Below are 6130 nucleotides of genomic sequence, written 5' to 3'. Positions count from 1 at the left end.
ATGATTGCTGACGACGCACCGAGGGAGCTGAGCTAAGTGCCATAATTACACTATTATTTTCCAGTCCTTGAATTCCCCTTTGTCTGTTCTGGGAGTGCTCCATGTAGGAACTTTATTTTTTGTCACGTTTTTCTTGTTACCGACATTCGGTTTTAATAAATATGTTATTTTCCTTGTACATTTTAAACCTGTTTTCCGTTTAAGTTATTTTCTTTGCAGGCTTTGGGACTGCCGGCGGACAACAGGTAAGACCCTTCATCTTCCCCTCCCCTTTCTTCCTCCGGCGCATATAGTAAAATCCGCATTTGATCAGTCGCCTCGGAGTTTAAAGCTTGCTTTGGCTATCCGTGACCCTTGTGGTGTTCACCTGGGGAATCATGTGACAATATATACACACAATGATGTAGAATTGCAAATGCCAAATTTTTATCATTATTGTATCAATATGGGGGAAACAGGCACGCTCGATTTTATTAGCTTATATGCACAAGGTTTCACTATCAATGGTCAAACTTGAACTTCACGTAAGTGAAGCTGCGTTAACTGGTTATTAAGTGCCTTGGAGAGTAAAACGAGCCGACTTTTATTTTATACGATATAACCAGGTCTTGCTCCAGCAAAGAGATGTTAAATGGTTCACCTGCATAGAGAACGTACCGCACACACACACACCAGGGAGATTCCACAGCTTCAAACAGCTTATGCTGTGCTTTAAAAGCTGAGACATTCATCAATCGTTGAAATCGCTTAAAGTGCCTTAACATTTACGTGTGTGACAAATGGCGTGTATGTTTGATTGTATAATATACATTTCAGTACAATTTAAATACAATCTTTTTTGACAGATATATTTTGCAATATTTAAGTATGCAGACCGTGAACGCCACGGTACATCATGCTGTACTACTTTTGTTATAACCAATTCGCAGTCATGTCTGGCAATTTTATTAAAGGAAATAATTCAGGTGCAAAAGTTACGATCGCATTGCCGACATATATCATGCTTCTGCTTGTTAATCATACATGGATTTGTGTTATTGCTGAGAGGGTGCTTATATTTTCTGGATCACATCAAATCGAGATTTGGGGTTGTGAACGTCGCAATATTCAATACCAGTTCCTATTGCGCTAACGAAATAACGTCAAAATAATGGTTCGATCACCTGCTCTGCAGAGAAAACACTCCCCACGGTGATCTTCAATATCGAGGCAGCTTTTCTTGTTTTCTTCGCAAATTTATTTCATACATTTGGTAAAATACCGCTCCAGAAATATAAAACAAACTAAAGTTGTTTTCACCCATAAAGAAGACATCATTTTAAATGCGCAATAGGCTATTTTTACGCGGGAAAGGCTCTGCATGCCTGGAAGTGCTGACAACTATATTTAACTTTGACGAAATGTTCCCATATTTACCCGAAAAGCTGTAAAATAATTTTATTGCAAAGGTATTTTCATCATAAACTTAAAATAGCGTACATGAATTATTACTTTAACTAGCTAAATATGCCCAACTATCGTTTTGTTTTGGATCCCGGAACCCCGGGAGGGTTTAAATCGCAGGTTCTGCAGATTATTGAGAAAAGTGTATAAACCGCAGTACCGCCATCGCCGGAGGCCCTCTCATTAGTCCGAGTCTATCAGCAGAAAATATTGCGGGTATCACTCACAGCCTGGCAGGCCCACAGATGGAATTATATTACAATATCCACCAGGCAAGCACCCCACAACCCATCCACCTCCCCCACTCCATTCCCATCTCCTCCCAAGCACACTCCACTAACAGCTTCACCCCACTCCTTACTTCACAGTTAGCTTTAAATGCATCGCTTAAACTTCATATTCCCATTATTATAGTATGGTGTGTGTCATTTATGAGTTGGTCTGACTAAGTCCATTGGAGGATGACAGTGGAACTGTCGTAAATTGCATAATACACCATATCCTAGTAGGGTGCTGTCCCTTTGGCACACCGGAAGACTACCACTATAGGGACTGGGAAGATAGTTCAGAGATAGCGAATTCGTCTCTAAGTTGTCTAGTCTGGGTTTGATTCGCGATCCGACTATAAAGTGTTGCCTTGGTGTTTCACAGAAAGGGTATCGCATGCAAAGTGTGCAGTCCCTCAGATGTAGGTTAAGCGGAAGACCCATCTGTTCGCATTAACTGGTGGGCAAAATATATCATGGTGTCTTTTGAAAAAGACAAAACAAAATATCTCTAGCACCTTATTCAAATTCATAATGCATGTCTTAAGTACATCTTTGGTCAAGCAACGCATCATGAGATCCTCGGCAGAATCGGCAAGTGAATGGGGATAAAAAGTTGCTGCGCTCCCAAAATAATTGGCTTTTAGAGGTGGTGAGCCCAATGAGGGGCCTGGAAAAGGAGATAGAGGACAGGCAGGGCGGGAGATGAGAGGATAGGAGAGAAGAGCAATGGTGAGGATAGCAAACGAGAGGAGAGACCACGAGATGGCGACTGGCATGAGGCCCACTGCCGGTTTGGGCAGGAATATGGGATTTGGCCAGAATGCTAGTGATAACCCACCCACTCTTCGTCAAAATACACCACTCTAATGGGATATCTATCATGTGTCAGCTAATGCTAGCAGATGGGTCCCGAGCTTAACATCCATCCCCATAACATTTGTATTCAGCAACTATTGGGGACGCCTCTCCGTGGTGGTTGTACAAAACTGAAGTCGGGTGAGGGTGGCAAGTTCTCCCCATTCTTCCCTGCTACCCAGATTTGTCAGGGCAGCTCGGTCACCGTCAGAGTGCCGATCGGTCCCCATGGACTGGCCCCTTTTCCCCCTGGTCTTTGTCTCTTCCTCTCTCTCTAACTCTGTCATGACCCTGACTTTGTGAAGGCGGGGGCACACCATCTTAGATGTGAGGGATCTCTGGGTCGCTCCTGGGAGACGATCAGCTGTCTCCATGCTGCGGGCGTGTTCAAGAGAACTGTCTGGAGCAGCACAACAACAACAACAATTACAACAACAACAACTACATACTTATTAATACAACATGCCCTGTTTCTGAAGCACCAATTCTACAATTTATAGTCTGGTTGGAATCAAATCCAGACAAGACAGTTGAAAATGCACTCCCTCTATCCATATGGAATGAGCTGCTAAACCATGATCACCACACTCAACAAAAACATGCTCTGTTGCCGAATTACAATATAATACAACCGCCAGCACCACTGTTCTCCGCATGCTGAGTGCGCCATTAGATAAACACGAGTATCTTATGAAGGTGAAATGTAATGCAGTACAGAGCCCTGAGCGATACGCCAAAGCTGCATTATGATGTTGGATAAAGTGGCTTTATTAGCATCTCTAGGAAAATATGGTCATTCAATCTGCCCAAGCTCCTAAAGAACAAATGCACTCATTATAAGACAAAGCGAGTGATTAATATGAACAGTGTGTATCAGCACGATGAACAATGCTTGTTTTTTTTTGTAAAATCAAGAATTACAAATTGCTCAGAATATACAGTTTATATCTCCCAGTATGAGCATGAAATGATCATTCCAATCAAGCTTTACGTCAGCCAGAAAGATTCCTACATTTTGCATATTTCATGTTCAACATACCTGTGGCTATTTCCGTTGTCTTGTTTTGCTCAAAGGTGAAGTCCAAATCCAGGTAATCCCAAACAAAGTATCAGAGAGATTATTTACAGGTCAGCATCGTGAATCTCCATCGAAGAATGTTCTGGAAAATGAAGGTGTGGTAGTGTGGGTTTACAAAAGCTTGCATCAATAAAAAGCCTCGAACGTCATGTCAGCCTCTGATGTTAAAGTTTTTTGTTTTTTTTGTGTATACAAGATCGAGGCTCGTGTAAGAGCTAACATTAATCACAAAAAGGCAAACTGACACATAAAACATATGATAAACGGAGCGGGAGACAAGATGGGGAGAGAGAGGGAAGCAAACAAGTACAACATTTGAGAGCAGGGACATCGGGAGATCTGTGGGAGGGAGAGGGCTTGGGGGGAGGAGGCACGGGAAAGGGGGGGGGGGGGGGGTTGGAGAGGTATTTTGAGATATCTTTTCACAAAGGGAGACAGACAGGTGTGAAAACATAACCTCCATCCACTTTTTTTTTTTTTTTTTTTTTTTACAAACAGGTGCATGCATAATGTAAAATAATTTCCCACCAACCACACCCTCTTCCTCATTTCCCAACCACCACCACATCCTCTCCAATTCCCCCAATAGATGACTCCAATGCCATCTACACTCTCTCCCCTCTTCATTTTAGTTTCCCCCTCCTCCAAACCTCATCCACATTTTTTTTTAACTTTGGCAAACGTAATATGTAGAGGCGCCTCTAATCGGATTCACAAAAAAATCAACATAAAAAGACCCAGTAATAATTGTCCTGCCAGGCATTAGACCATACCTCTGAATTGCATGACAATTTCGCCATTTTATTCATAAAGCTTGTTTTGTTCAGAGGTGACGGTCCCCTCACCAAAATTGAATCACTTCCTCCTTGTCACACACTCAACCTATCCACCAGATTTCATCCGAATCTGTCCATAATTTTTCGAGATATCCTGGTCACAGACAAGCACAGACACGGGGATGAAAACACAAGCTCTGTCCACCTTCGCTGGTGGATGGTAACAATGTCTCAGCAATGCATAAAATACCAGGTGGAGGAATAATGGTGGTTAGAGCTTAAGCACCAATTGAAACAGCTATTTGTGCCTGAAGGCTCTGCCAGCTAAACAAAACAGTTGATGTAAGACTGAAGTAATTCAAGCACCGGTTTTAGCCTATTCTGCCAAAAGGCAACATCTGTGATCAGAAGACCTTCTAAAAGGGCAATTGAGAGAAAGTCACGTGGGATTGTAAAAGTTTACATTAACAATCATTCTTGAATGCTGAAGGTGGAAGGAGGAATTTGATGTGCAGTGGTATAATGCAGGTAAAAAAGAAGTAACATAGAGCTTTGTCAAAGCACATGATTTGAGGACAAAGGAAGATGGTTTTACAAGGTCTTTGCTATACTTTAGCCATGGATGACCACGCAGGAGGCCATTCGGCCCATCAATGCCTGTGCTATTATTACCAACCTATGGTTGTTTGTCCATGCTCTTATCGTTTATAAATACTAAACGTCAAGCAAGGAAGCAGCACTTACCTTGTATTAAATTAAAGACAGCCAGGGTTCGAATTTGAACCACCAATCTCCCAGACTCGGAACAGTCTGGTGCAGTCACAACCAAGTCTGGTGCAGTCACAACCAAGTTTGGTGCAGTTACAACCAAGTCTGGTGTCAGAACTGAAAGTTTTATTGTACATAAAGATCATTCCGAAGGATGGTGTACTTTTTCAAAGTTTCGTCCAAGTCTGTCCATAACCTATCGACATATCCTGCTATATATCGTTTTTTGTCCCATCTCTCAATAGTGAAGAATCACTTTTAAAATTTCCGAGTATTCACATCATTTCAAAATAGACCAATCCAAGATGCAGCACCCGAGCCTGGTGTTGGCTTAGCGGTTAGGGTGCCGGCTTGGGATCCTAGGATCCTGGGTTCGAATCCCGGTCGATCGCTGAATTAACGCCAGGGGGGTAGTGCCGGGGGGTCATCCTTCCGAGTACCAGTTCACTGGTAATTCCCTGCGTGTCGCAAGAGGCGAATAAACAGGGTTGGCGGCAGGAAGAGCATCCGGCCGTAAAAATTGCTTCAAAAAGGAGACCACGGTGCCTAAAAAATGTAAAAAATGGCCAACCCCCGTTCTGTGGGGAAAAATGGTTTCTCAAGGAGGTTTCAAGATGCAGCACCCTTTCTTGAACTACGTGAGAGTGGAAGTTTTCAGTTACATTACACTCTGGCAGAATTTGTAACGTGTGACACTTTTAATTCGTCTAATCTGGGGTCCGATGCTTTGCTTACCCCGACTGCAAACTTTCGGATTGGCAATACCAGGCAGGGCGTTGCATCACAACGTGCTCTGTCCTTCAGATGGTCTTTAACTTGTGTGTCCTGTCTGCTTGCATTAACCGGTGGACGTTAAATATCCCGTGGTGTCCATCAATAGACAAGTGATCGTTGGCACCATGAACAATTTAAAAACTCCTGCCCTAAACTATAGGGTACAG

General features: G+C 42.8%; 1 long non-coding RNA gene across 1 annotated transcript; it reads right to left on the bottom strand.

The window, feature by feature from the left end:
- Positions 1–453: 453 nt before the first annotated feature.
- Positions 454–4441, bottom strand: LOC137417477 (uncharacterized). The gene is made up of 3 exons (XR_013622596.1): positions 4419–4441; positions 3607–3727; positions 454–2967 (listed from the first exon to the last, which is right to left on the bottom strand). It is a non-coding gene; the product is annotated as an uncharacterized LOC137417477 (long non-coding RNA).
- Between the last annotated feature and the right edge of the window lie 1689 nt (positions 4442–6130).

This window comes from Myxine glutinosa, chromosome 2 (assembly GCF_964187855.1).
Source record: "Myxine glutinosa chromosome 2, kmMyxGlut1.1, whole genome shotgun sequence".
Taxonomy (NCBI): Eukaryota; Metazoa; Chordata; class Myxini; order Myxiniformes; family Myxinidae; genus Myxine; species Myxine glutinosa.
This window is presented reverse-complemented; position numbering and strand designations above follow the sequence as displayed.